General features: G+C 43.2%; 1 long non-coding RNA gene across 1 annotated transcript; it reads left to right on the forward strand.

Moving 5' to 3' along the window:
* The first annotated feature begins 4,150 nt into the window (after nt 1-4,150).
* On the forward strand, nt 4,151-14,141 carry LOC128312604 (uncharacterized). The gene is made up of 3 exons (XR_008292091.1): nt 4,151-4,322; nt 4,476-4,602; nt 6,918-14,141. It is a non-coding gene; the product is annotated as an uncharacterized LOC128312604 (long non-coding RNA).
* The last annotated feature ends 365 nt before the right edge of the window (nt 14,142-14,506 follow it).

Below are 14,506 nucleotides of genomic sequence, written 5' to 3' on the forward strand. Positions count from 1 at the left end.
TACACACAATAGCCAATGGGGGGCTCTTTGTAGCTCTCTGCTATATGATCCTGTCTCCCTGGTTACAGGTTATTGGACCAGAGGAAGGCAGCTAATGTAGGCCAATTATTGTCCCTTAGTAAGGGTATAGTTGAGGCATTAATGGACGTGTCTTAAGTTAGTTTTGGTGAGTGCTATAACCCGAAAGATCCTAACACACACCCCACTTGACTTCAAGCGTGGAAGGTATATACCCAAGAGAACTGAAGACAGGCCTCAAATATTTGTATACCAATGTTCATGGCAACATTACTGACAACAGCCGAAACGTGGGGTGCAACGTAAGCGCAGAGCTCCCTGATTGCAGACTGAGTCAGCAGGCTGCTCTCACAGATGCCTTTTTTGTGCCCTGAATAGTCCTGAGAAGAAGCACCAACCTCCACTCTTCCACCTGGGGTGATCCTTTAATACTATTTTAATTTTTAAATATTGTGATAAAATACACATAACATAAAATTTACCATCTTAACCATTTTTAGGTGTGTAAATAAGGGACATTGAGTACATTCACTGGGTTGTATAACTATCATCACTATCTACTTCCAAAACCTTTTCAACATCCCCAGTTCACATTCTATACCCATCAGGTGATGACTCCTTTTTACTCCCTCCCGGAAGCCCCTGGTGATCACTTTTATACTTATATCTATGAATTTGACCTCTCTAGTTACCTCCTATAAGTGGAATCATTTAGTATTTGTCCTTTTGTGTCTGATTTCATTCACTCAGCAAAATGTCTTCAAGGTACAACCATGTTGTAGCATGGCTGAGAACTTTCTTCTTTTCTTTTTTCATTAAGGCTGAATAATATTCCATTGCATGTGTATATCACATTTTGTCTGTCCATTTATCTGTTGATGGACACTTAGGTTGTTTCCAACTTTTGGCTGTCGTAAATATTGCTGCTGTGAATATTGGAGGAGAAGCATCTGTTGGAACACTTGCTTTTGATTCTTTGAGTACATACCTATGAGCTGAGTTGCCGGGCCACATGGCAAGCCTATGTTTAACTGTTTGAAGTACTGCCAACCTGTGTCCCACAGCAGCTGCATCGTGTTACATTCCCATCAGAAGTGCAAGAGGGTTCCGCTTTCTCCACAGCTTTGTCAACACTAATTGTACTTGTAAAATTTAATAATAGACGTTGTAATGTGGTTTTGACTTGCAGTTTCCTAATGAATATGATGTTGAATACCTTTTAGGTATTTATCATCCATTTGTATATGTTCTTTGGAGAAATGTCTGTTCAAGGGTTTTGCCCATTTTTGAATGTGAGTTCGAGCCCTGTGTTGGGCTCTGTACTGACTGTGGAGCCTGCTTGGTATTCCCTCTCTCTCTTTCCCTCTCTTTCTCTGGCCCTTCCCTGCTCACTTTCTCTCTCTCTCTCAAAATAAATAAATAAACATTAAAAAATATGCTGCTAAATTTGGTTTGCTAGTATTTTGAGGATTTTGCATACTATTCGTAAAGCTTGTTGGTCTGTAGTTTTCTCTTGTGATATCTTTATCTGGCTCTGTTATCAGGATATCGCTGGATTAATGGGGATTATTATTAATAGCTTAAACGTTTAACAACCTAATTTTAATACTGCCAACTTATTTTCAATAATGTACAAATACCCTGCTCCTAGGCACCTGTCTCTCCCCTTTTATATCGCGAAAGTCACAAATTACATCTTTTTGCATTTGTTATGCCCATTAACATAGAATGATAACTATTGTTTAATAGATTTGCTTATTAAAGCATGTAGGAAAAAGAGAATTTAAAAACCATACCAAAAGTACAATAATACTGGGTTTTATATTTATTGGTCTCTCATATTTATCTCTGTAGTTACCTTTATCGATGCTTTTTATTTTTTCTAATGGCTTTGAATTACTCTCTAGTGTGATTATGGGCTAAATCGAGAGAGAGTCACTTCTCTTTTCTTTTAATATTCTCTTTGGGGTTTATCCTACTAACGTTTGACTTTCTTGAATTTGGGAAGTTTTCTTTTTTAAAAAAAATTTTTTTTAACGTTTATTTATTTTTGAGACAGAGAGAGACAGAGCATGAACAGGGGAGGGTCAGAGAGAGAGGGAGACACAGAATCAGAAGCAGGCTCCAGGCTCTGAGCCATCAGCCCAGAGCCCGACGTGGGGCTCGAACTCACGGACCGCGAGATCGTGACCTGAGCTGAAGTCGGCCGCCCAACCGACTGAGCCACCCAGGCGCCCCAATTTGGGAAGTTTTCAACAACTGTTTCTTCAAATATTGTTATTTCTTTCTCTCTCTTCACCCCCTGGGACTCCCATAACGTGTATGTTGCTCTACTTGATAGTGTAAGGCCTAAGGTTTTTTTAGGCTTTATTCACTTTTCTTCATTCTTTTTTCTTTCTGCTTCTCAGACTCGATCATTTCAATTATCCTATTTTCAAGTTTGCTGATTCTTTCTTCTGTCTGCTCAAATCTGCTTTTGAGCCCTCTATTTAATTTTCCATTTCAGTTTAATGTCCTTTTCAGCTCTAAAATTTCAGTTTTTAAAAATAGTTTATATCTCCTGGGGCGCCTGGGGGGCTCAGTCGGTTAAGTGTCCGACTTGGGCTCAGGGCATGATCTCACAGTTCATGGGTTCGAGCCCCGCGTCAGGCTCTGTGCTGACCGCTCAGAGCCTGGAGCCTGCTTCAGATTCTTAGTCTCTCTTTCTCTCTGCCCCTCCCCTGCTCGTACTCTGTCTCTCTCTCTCTCTCTCTCTCTCTCAAAAATAAACATAAAAAAAAATTTATATATCCTTATTGATGTTGTCATTCTGTGTATACATTGTATTCCTGATTTTCTTTCATTCTTTGTCCATGTTTTCCTTTGGTGGTTTGATCTTTTAGACCATTAAAAAAATGCTTGTCTAGTAAATCTGTTTTCTGGCCTTCCTCAGTGACTGTTTCAATTAATTTTATTACCTTGGCTGAGCCATACTTTCATGTTTCTTTGCATGCCCTTATGATTTTTCACTGAAAATTGTACACTTGGCTGTTATTACGCGGTGATTTTGGAAACCAAATTCTTCCCCTTCCCAAGGATTTGCTGGCTTTTTCAGTTGTTGAAGGCTGTAGAAGTCTATTTGATTAGTGACATTCTCGAAGTATTATTTCAAAGACTGTTTCGTGTTCATGTGGTGACCAAAGTCTCTGTTTCTTCGCTTGCATTCAGCTGATGGTTTGACGGAGAATTCTTTAAAAGCCAGGAGCTCTCTGACTCTGCAAACTGGTTCTGTGCCTGGGTTCTCCTCTTTTAGTCAGGCCTGCACCGTGCCTAAAGATCAGTTCAAGGTGAAAGCTTAGAATCTTCTCAGGTTTTTCTGAGATTGCATCTTGCTTTAGGAATCCGTGTGCCTGTATAGATGCTTGGTTGCTTTAAATGTCCTAATTTCCTAGAAGAACTCTCTACAGCTTTGCCTTATGTTGTCTATTGTATGTTGGGCTATAATCTTTTTTTCCAGGTATCTGAAGGTTGTTAATTCAGCTTGTCATGTTGTTGAGCTCTTTTGGTCTGATTTCTGAGTTAGGCAAGCAGAGAGAAGCACTTTGTATCAGCCCTTCAGGTAATCTTCAGACAGGTTAGAAGAGACATGTGGCCCCCCACTCATGCTCTGTCTCTCTCTGTCTCAGAAATAAATAAACATTAAAAAAAAAAAAAAAAAGCGGGGGCACCTGGGTGGCTCAGTCGGTTGAGCAGTTGAGTGTCTGACTTCAGCTCAGTTCATGATCTCATGGTTCGTGGGTTTGAGCCCCACATCAGGCTCTGTGCTGACAGCTCGGAGCCTGGAGCCTGCTTCTGATTCTGTGTGTGTGTCTCTCTCCCTCCCCCACTCATGCTCTGTCTCTCTCTGTCTCAGAAATAAACATTAAAAAAAAATTAAAAAAAAAAAGAAGACACATGTGGCTCACATATATGTGACCTACACAAGAATTTGCAAATAAAGTGTGTTCTTCTCCCTCCCAGAACCAGAAAAATTGTCCCACCCTGGGAAATCAGGGTGCTGCATCTGTAAGCTCGTGTCACTAAGACCGTTGCTGCTTTAAGACTGGGGCCACTTTAAGGCTGTTGCCACTTTAAGACTACAGTCAAGGGGGAAGGGATGGGGGAAGGGCCTCCAAAATAGCCAGAAAAGATTTGTGGAATTTTGAAGTGCCTTTTTCTTGATCCAGCTTTCACTTGGTTGCTGTAAACTTTTGACTGTTTTCCAGAGTTCTTATAAAATGTATTCTGACAGTTTCTGCTTGTTTTTTAATGTTTCTGTGGAAGGGGTGAGAGCTTGGGGCTTCCTATCTGTCATTTTTCTGACATTACTCTGCTATTTGTTTTTACATGCAGGCTTTCCTTTTGTAATAAAATGTGCCTTGGAAAGAACTGCATTGATTTCGAGCTTAGGAATATGCGATTTCTTCCTAATATTACAGGCGGAGACCTCCACGTCCCAGGAAGGGCTGGCTGTGCTCTAGAATACGCACTGTCTCACCACCTCTGCGATGTCCATCCAGCGGTGACCCTCCGCCTGTCCCAAGAGGTCTCAACGGTTTCATCCAGGTAGCAGTATGCGTGCCTTTGTTTGAGGCACAGATAAGCATGTTGTAAAATCAGTTCAGTTGAAAAACATTTATTGACTGCCTGCTGCATGTCAGGAAAACACTGGGATATAACCGGGGATACAAATAGCAGTTGTGTGCTAAAGGAACTTACTTCTGGTGAGAGAGACAGATGGTGAGCCAACCATTTAAGGACAATGTGAAGTTTCCGTCATGGGGTTATGTGGAGGGCCCCATGGGAGCACAGAGCAGGGACTTTCTGGGGTTGAGTCTTGAAAATAAAATCAGTTAGGAGTTAGCAAGACAGAGAAGGAGGGACTGCCAGATGGAAGGTTCATAACACAGCCTGAACGAAAACTCGGGTCGCCTGAGTCCCGGTTCAGGATGTTTCGTGCTCATCCAAGTTTTAGAGTTTCACCTAAAGCAGACCTGTCTTCTCATTGAATCTGGTGGGGCTTTTTTTTTTTTTTTTCCTAGTAAGTTTTGTGGCATTTTGCTCTACTCGCAGAATTTCATTTATTAAAAGCGATTACATAATCACTGTCCTAGACAACCACTTCCTTAGTGAGGATGTCATCTAATAGGCTCCGTGTTCTGGTCTTTAACGGATTACTCGCTATTGTTGTGACCCATGTTCCAACACTGCTTGGCAGACTTTAGCTTGGTGGCCTCTAGAAATGAGGCCTTGCCTTTCTGAGATAGACCCGTGGGCATGCCTGTCTAGGCTCAGTCCTAAGAAATCGGTCTCTCCTGAAGGGGGGGGGGGGTCTTGGTGGCATCCCATGGGACTCAGTGCCCCGGGAATCAGATGAGTGGATTGGGGGTGGGCCTTGCCAGCCTAGCGGAACCCCTGGATCCTTTCTCCCAGCTCTTGAGTTGGGACATGCCCAACTACAGGATTTATTTGGTAGCTGTAGGGTCAAGTACAGATAGAGCCAAAGCTTCATGCTGAGGCAGGTCAGACAAAGCAATAGACAGGATGAAAGGATAATGGAGTAGGAGCCCTGAGCAACCAGAGAAACCAGTATGTAGAGAAGGTTAGTGACCAGGCATACAGAGAGAGGCTGAGATGAAAGATGACAGGGTGGGGGGAGGAGGGGGAGGAGGAGGAGGAGGAGAGAGAGAGAGAGAGATGTTGCTGTTCATTCTTCTGTTTTCCTTGAGGCCCAGCTGTACTTCTTTGGTCAAGCTGGGTTCTCTTAAGTTTCTCTGTATCTTAAAAAAAAAAAATTTTTTTTTAATACTTATTTACCTTTGAGATAGAGAGAGTGCGCAAGACCGAGTGGGGGAGGGGCAGAGAGAGAGGGAGACACAGAATCCGGAGCAGGCTCCAGGCTCTGAGCTGTCAGCCCAGAGCCCGATGTGGGACTTGAACTCACGGACTGGACCACAAGATCATGACCTGAGCCGAAGTCAGAGCTTAACCGACTGAGCCACCCAGGTGCCCCCAGGTTTCTCTGTATCTTAAACAGTGAACCCTTTGCTTGCCTTAGCTTCTGTGGGCTTCTGATCCCTCCGTGAAAATTGCTCCCGATTCCGTCCAGTGCACATCGGTTTCTCCCCAGGCCCAGTGGCTGATGTTTTCCCTCAGAGTGAGGGAGATTCTGTCAGCCCTCAGTGAATTCCTTTTCCTAGCTGGTGTGAAGGCATTTAACCCTGACCGGGGCTTGGAGGCGGTGACCCTGACTTTTCCCGCAGACACGGAGAAGTCTCTGTGGTTGATGAGACTCTGGTCGATGCCACTTACGGGCAGTTCCACATAAGCTCTGGATTAGCCATTGGATTGCCTTCCGCACAAAGAGATAGTCATTAATTCAAAGCACAGCCGTACCAAGAGTCGACACGTGGCTATGCGGTGGTCTATGAAATGTACCAGGCCAGGAGCCGGGGACACCAGATGCCCAGTTCCAAATCCGCCTTTAACTGGCTCCTGACTTGTAGCACCGGTGGCTTTACCCGCAGCGTGGGGTTTTGATGCACAAGGTGAAATGAGACAAGTATATGAAAGCTCTTTGAAAAAGCGCAGCGTGTGTTATCCTCAGATAGGTGAGGAACTGTATTTAGCTGGAGGGAGCCGGAAAGGGCCAACTTCTTTCCCATTTGTCCTGTCAAAGACCCACACTGGCAGGATGGCTGGAGGATGATACAGAGACTGGGGGAAACGTAGATCTTAGTTCTGGCTGTGCTTCAAATCACGGTGGTGCTTTAAGGACCCAGAGGGGCTCTGCTTACCGAGTCCCTCTGAATCAGAAGGTCCTTGGGCGCTGGTAGGAGGCCAGGGAGGAGAACCTGTTCTGGGGTTCTGTCTCCTTTGAGGGCAGAATTCTGGGAGGCAGGTGGAGGCTGAAGTCAGAGCTGAAGGAAGAGGCAGCAAGAGCCAGAGTGCCGCGCTGAGCACAGAAACATGCCCGTCTTCCCCTTTGCCAGTCACACTGATGAGAACCAGGAGGACAGAGATGTCATCAGGACTAATAGCCTGCAGCTGTTGGAGTGGCCCTGCCAGATGGTGAGGTGGTGCGGTTATGCCAGGGTTGATGTGCGGTGGGAAGGGGTCAGGGCAGCCTTCACCCCCTGCCTCCCTTTGTCCCCAGCAGAATCCTGCTTCTTGGTGAGCAGTGTCTCTCTTGGGAGAGACAGTTGGGTGTGACGAACGTCTGGTCCTACAGAGACAGAGCGCTTTGGGTGTTTCCATCAAAGCCAAAGGCAAGCCTTTTGGTTTTAAGATTTGACCGCGGGCACCTGAAAGGACAAGTGATGGGAAGTAATCTCACGTGTTTGTGTTTGGAATTTGGCTATTTCAAATGGCCAGCGTATACTAAATAATGGAATTTGACCACTGAAAATGAACTCTGGACTCTTCTAGAGTCTGTTAGAGAACAGCCTGGCCCCTTCCACCTCCCTAGTATCATCTCTTATATCTCATAGACACACTGGGGTCTTCCAGGCCTATGCCTGCCCTGCATTTCCACTCTGTGCATGTGTTTTCTCTGCATGGGTCACTTTCACCCTAACGAGCCCCGTGCCCGAAGAACTCCTATGCATCCTTCAAAACTCAGGTCAGGAGTCATGTTTCCTGGAAACTTTGTAGGTGCTCTCCTCCCTTATCTGGTAAAGTTCACTGGGTTGATTTCCATCACAGAAAGCCCTGTGCACAGTGTGCTCAAAGGTCAACCGTGTGCTCCCCTTCCCCGTGGCCAGTCCCTTCCTCTTGGGGACCGTAACAAAGTATCTTTTCAGTAGAAGGTATCTCCTGATCTTCTGGACTTGCCCATCTGAATAATAATAAAACCTACATTTTGAAACACGGGTATTGCCTTATGGATACAGCCATCACCTAAGTCAAGAAGTAACATTAGCAACATTTCCAGGGGCATCGTGCTCTTATAATCCAGCAAACATTTATGAAGTGCCTTCTTCTATTCACTCATACATTCACATCTTCACCAAATATTTACCAATTATCTGTGATGGGCTTGATAGTGTGCTGGGACTCGTCACGTACAGAGATGACCAAAGCAGAGCTTCTGGCTTCACCACGCACGTCTTTTAATGGAAAAGACAGTATTAGTCAAACAACCACACACATGAATATACAATAGCAAACAATGATACGTGCAAGGGAGGCGAATCGAACACTGCTCTGTGCAGGTCACTCCCATGAATTATGTCCTTTAGCCCTCCCAAAAGGCCGATTTGGGGGGTACCATTGGTATTGACAGTCTAGACACGAGGAAACAAAAGTGAGGCTTTGCCCCAAGCCATGTAGCTGGAGGTCGGAGGAATCACTGAAAAGGTCTAGCTAGTCAAGAAAGACATCAGGAAGGGGCAAACTTTGACCCAGGTCTTGAAGAAAGGATAGGATTCAGGTAGGCGAAGCTGGGAGGGGCATTCCTCAAGTCGCCACCTGATTTTTAGTCCTTGCTGTGGAGGTGGGTGCCTAAGGCACCCATTGCCTTCTACCAAGGAAGGAATGCAGAATTCTGGTTTAGCAGGTGTTGGCTGTCCTCAAGGCTCTTAGGCAGCTCTACTACGGCAAAGACCTTCCAAGCTGAGACTTCACGCAACAGCTCCAGTTCGAAGGGAAAGTTTTTTCTTACTCAATCTGGTATTGACATCTGACATCCTGCAGAAGGCAGCCCGAAGCTTGAGGCTTCTGGCTGTGGGAGGCTCCCTCAGGAGCTTCATTGGAGAACTCGGGAGCCTTGGGTCTCAGGAAGGGCTCTCTCACTAAAAGCAGAGCGATCTTGGGTCCAAGCGTTTCAACTTCATTTCCTAACTGAGCGTCGGGACAAAGCTAGCATTTGACATTTTCTGAAGAAACACTAGCTTTGACAGAGTGCCTCAAATAGGACAGACGAAGACCGCGTCATTGGAGACCCCAAAAAATACCCCAGGCACAACCTGACCGGCCCAGGGAGGCCGATACAGGATTATATGCAGCTTTTCTCCTGGTGGGATAGAGCTGCTTCGGGGAGGTGAGAGTGGAAATGTACTTCTTCAGGAGAGAGGCAGTTGGGAGGGCTTTCATGGGGCTGAATCTTTGTTTCGCCGCTTACTAGCTGTATTACCTGTACAAGTGACTTCCCCTCTGGGAGCTGGTTTCTGCATTGGTCCAATAGGGATACAGTGTGAGTTTTATTAGATAGTGTTGGATTTAGAGTTCATACACATCTAGTCATGGGCACCATGCCTGGCATGGAGCAGGCAGTGCTGGCATCCCACTTTCCCTCATCTGCATGGGCTATGTCCTTTTCACAGCATTGGACCACACATTTATTGTAGGGAGTTGAACAGCTCAACCAACACACTCTGGGCACTAGCTGGCAAGCCTATCATGGGGGCACCAGGGAGGAGGTGTTCTTGTTTTGTATCTTCTTCCTCCTTTGAAAGTTTTTCCTCCTCTGAGACTCCACACAAGCCCAGACTTAACCAGGCACGACCATGGGACCGAAGACACATCCTCCAAGTTATGCTGTGCACGGACCCAGGTGACCTCAAACACCCTCGTCCTTGGCTGGCCTCAACTTTGTAAACACATGCTGCACAAGACCCTGTGTCCCCTGGGACTTCTGAGAGCCCCGTGCTAGATGGCTTCCCCAGGAGCAGAAATGCTGAGGAAATCAGAAATTTCCATACCAATGAGCGAGAACCACTTACTGGTTTCAGGCCAGCTGGGGCCCCTGATTGTGACTTGTAGGAGTATGCTTGGCAGAGATTAAACTCCCTCTTTAATTTTTGATGTTGTTTCTTTGTTCCTTGCCTTGACCCAGCAGGGTCTTGGAAGTTTTAAAAGAAAAAAAGTCCCCGCCGCGTAGCAATGACTTGAGGTCATGTAATAACTGATTACAGTTTACCTACATCTTAGTTATTTCCATTAAAAATGTGGAAAAATAGCAGAAAAAGGATGCCATAAAAACAAATAGTTCTTTTTGCACAGAGACGCAGCCCAAAGGAGGAACAAATTTGCTATTTTTATATGTATAGAAAACACATCTTCCAGTCTTGCTAGGTATTCCACAAACCAATTTATGTTGACTTTGCTTGGGGCAAGGAAGTACATTTGGGGTTCCTTCGAACTCTATTTCTGTGACAGAAACGAATACCTGCCCCTTTTGGTAATGGATTAGGATGTGATGCTTTGTCTCCTTTTAGGGACAAAAAAGAGGATTGAGGGAAGGTATCGTCTCTGGTTCCTAGACTTTAGGATAGATTTTGCTAGCTGTCAACATGTATTGTCCTTTTTTGTAAATGCTGGAGTCACCTTGTCCCCACCCTTGAGGTGCAGGTGGTGTCCATAACGGGGCAGGAAGAAGGATGTGTTGTATGTGCATCCATGCTTGTATTGTGCTAATTCTGGTAAATGAGGGTAAGTGGCGCTAAGGCCCCTCCAGGGACCATTTATCTTGTTTACCAGATGGAATCGAATATGCCAGTCTTTTTTTTTTTTTTCCTAAAAAATTTTTTTTTGTTTGTTTTTGTTAATTTTTCTAAAAACAAAACTTATTTATTATTTTATTTTTATTTATTTTAAAAATGGAATTTATTGTCAAATTGGCTTCCATACAACACCCAGTGCTCATCCCAACAAGTGCCCTCCTCCATGCCCATCACCCATTTTCTCTCTCCCCCACCCCCCCCATTCACCCTCAGTTTGTTCTCTGTATTTAAGAGTCTCTTGTGGTGTGCCTCCCTCCCTCTCTGTTTGTAACTATTTTTTTCCCCTTCCCTTCCTCCATGGCCTTCTGTTAAGTTTCTCAAGATCCACAAATGAATGAAAACATAGGATATCTGTCTTTCTCTGACTGACTTATTTCATTCAGCATAACACCTTCCAGTTCTATCCGCACTGCTGCAAATGGCATGATTTCATTCTTTCTCATTGCCAAGTAGTATTCCATCGTATATATAAACCACGTCTTTACCCACTCACCAGTTGATGGACATTTAGGCTCTTTCCATAATTTGACTATTGCTGAAAGTGCTGCTATACACATTGGGGTGCATGTGCCCCTTCGAAACAGCACACCTGTATCCCTTGGATAAATACCTAGTAGTGCAATTGCTGAGTCGTAGGGTAGTTCTATTTTTAATTTTTTGAGGAGCCTCCGCACTGTTTTCCAGAGCAGCTGCACCAGTTTGCGTTCCCACAAAGAGTGCCAGAGGGTTCCCATTTCTCCACATCCTTGCCAGCATCTACAGTTTCCTGATTTGTTCATTTTAGCCACTCTGACTGGTGTGAGGTGCTATCTCAGTGTGGTTTTGATTTGTATTTCCCTGATGAGGAGTGACGTTGAGCATCTTTTCATGTGTCTGTTGGCCATCTGGATGTCTTCTTTGGATAAGTGTCTATTCATGTCTTTTGCCCATTTTGTCACTGGATTATTTGTTTTTCAGATGTTGAGTTTGGTAAGTTCTTTATAGATTTTGGATACTAACCCTTCCTCTGATATGTCATGTGCAAATATTGTTTCCCATTCCATCAGTTACCTTTAGGTTTTTTGATTGTTTCCTTTGCAGTACAGAAGCTTTTTATCTTGATGAGGTCCCAGTAGTTCATTTTTGCTTTTCACTCCCTTGCCTTTGGAGATGTGTCCAGTAAGAAATTGCTGCAGCTGAGGTCAAAGAGGTTGTTGCCTGCTTTCTCCTCTAGGGTTTCGATGGTTTCCTGTCTCACATTTAGGTCTTCCGTCCATTTTGAGTTATTTTTGTGTATGGTGTAAGAAAGTGGTCTAGTTTCATTCTTCTGCATGTTGCTGTCCAGTTCTCCCAGCACCGTTTGTTAAAGAGACTGTCTTTTCCACTGGATACTCTTTCCTGCTTTGTTAAAGATGAGTTGGCCATGTTTTGTGGGTCTGACTCTGGATTCTCTATTCTATTCTATTGGTCTATGTGTCTGTTTTTGTGCCAACACCATACTGTCTTGATGATGACAGCTTTGTAGTAGAGGCTAAAGTCTGGGATTGTGATGCCTCCCGCTATGGTTTTCTTCTTCAATATTGCTTTGGTTATTTGGGGTCTTCTGTGATTCCATACAAATTTTAGGATTCCTTTTCCTAGCTTCGCGAACAATGCTAGTGCAATTTTGATTGGGATTGCATTGAATGTGTAGATTGCTTTGAGTAGTATTGACATTTTAACAATATTTATTCTTCCAATCCATGAGCATGGGCTGTTTTTCCATTTCTTTGTGTCTTCTTCAGTTTCCTTCATAAGCTTCCTATAGTTTTCAGCATATAGATCTTTTGCATCCTTGGTTAGGTTTATTCCTAGGTATTTTTTGGTCCTTGTTACCATTGTAAATGGGATCAGCATCATTATTTCTCTTTCTGTTGCTTCATTACTGGTGTATAAAAATGCAACTGATTTATGTACATTGATTTTTGTACCCTGCGACTTTGCTTAATTCATGTATCAGTTCTAGCAGACTGTTGGTGGAGTCTTTCAGGTTTTCCATGTAGAGTATCATGTCGTCTGTGAAAACTGAAAGTTTGACTTGTTCTTTGCCTATTTTGATGCCTTTTATTTCATTCTGTTGTCTGATTGTTGATGCTAGGACTTCCAACACTATGTTAGACAACAACGGTGAGAGTGGACATCCCTGTCGTGTTCCTGATCTCAGGGGGAAAGCTCTCAGTTTTTCTCCATTGAGGATGCTATCAGCTGTGGGCTTTCCATATATGGCTTTTATGATGTTTAAGTATGTTCCTTCTATCCCGACATTCTTGAGGGTTTTTATTAAGAAAGGATGCTGTATTTTGTCAAATGCTTCTTCTGTATCTATTGATAGGATCATATGGTTCTTATCCTTTCTTTTATTAATGCGATGAATCACATTGATTAATTTGCAAACATTGAACCAGCCCTGCAGCCCAGGAATGAATCCCACTTGATCGTGGTGAATAGTTCTTTTTATATGCTGTTGAATTCGATTTGCTAGTATCTTGTTGAGAATTTTTACATCTGTGTTCCTCAGGGATATTATATTGGTCTGTAGTTCTTATTTTTTGTGGGGTCTCTGTCTGGTTTGGGAATCAAGGTAATGCTGGCTTCATAGAATAAGTCCAGAAGTTATCCTTCCCTTTCTATTTTTTGGAACAACTTGAGAAGGATAGGTATTATCTCTGCTTTAAATGTCTGGTAGAATTCCCCCGGGAAGCTATCTGGCCCAGGACTCTTACTTGTTCAGAGATTTTTGTTAACTGATTCAGTTTCTTCACCAGTTATGGGTCTGTTCAAATTTTCTATTTCTTCCCGTTTGAGTTTTGGTAGTGTGTGGGTGTCTAGGAATTTGTCCATTTCTTCCAGGTTGTCTGGTTTCTTGGCATATAATTTTTCATAGTATTCTCTGATAATTTCCTGTATTTCTGAGGGATTGGTTGTGATAAATCCATTTTCATTCGTGGTTTTATCTATTTGGATCCTCTCTCTTTTTGAGAAGTCTGGCTAGGGGTTTATCAATTTTGTTTATTTTTTCAGAAAACCAGCTCTTAGTTTCATTGATTTGTACTACTGTTTTTTGTTCTTTGTTTGTTGTTTTGGATTCTGCATTGTTTATTTCTGCTCCGATCTTTATTATTTCTCTTCTGCTGGCCTTGGGGTTTCTTTGCTGTTCTGCTTCTAGTTCCTTTAGGTGTGCTGTAAGATTTTGTCTTTGGGATTTTTCTTGCTTCTTGAGATAGGCCTGGATTGCAGTGTATTTTCCTCTTAGGACTGCCTTTGCTGCATCCCAAAGGGTTTGGATTGTTGTGTTTTCATTTTCATTTGTTTCCATATATTTCTAGATTTCTTCTTTAATTGCCTGATTGACTCATTCATTCTTTAGTAGGATATTCTTTAACCTCCATGCGTTTGGAGGTTTTCCAAACGTTTTCCTGCAGTTGATTTCAAGTTTCATAGCATTGTGATCTGAAAATGTGCATGGTATGATCTCAATTGTTTTATGTTTATTGAGGGCTGTTTTGTGACACAGTATGTGATCTGTCTTGGAGAATGTTCTATGTGCACTCGAGAAGAATGTGCATTCTGCTGCTTTAGGATGAAAAGTTCTAAATATATCTGTCAAGTCCATCTGATCCAGTGTGTCATTCAGGGCCATTATTTCTTTATTGATTTTCTGCCTAGATGATCTATTCATTGTTGTAAGTGGAGTATTAAAGTCCCCTGTAATTACTGTATTCTTACCAATAAGATTGGTTATGTTTGTGATTAATTGTTTTATATATTTGGGTGCTTTCTAATTCGGTGCATAATCATCTATAATAGTTAGCCCTTCTCGATGGATAGACCCTGTAAATATTATATAATGCCCTTCTTCATCTCTTGTTACAGCCTTTAGTTTAAAATCTAGCTTGTCTGATATAAGTATGGCTACTCCAGCTTTCTTTTGACTTCCAGTAGCATGATAG

This window comes from Acinonyx jubatus, chromosome D2 (assembly GCF_027475565.1).
Source record: "Acinonyx jubatus isolate Ajub_Pintada_27869175 chromosome D2, VMU_Ajub_asm_v1.0, whole genome shotgun sequence".
Classification (NCBI taxonomy): domain Eukaryota; kingdom Metazoa; phylum Chordata; class Mammalia; order Carnivora; family Felidae; genus Acinonyx; species Acinonyx jubatus.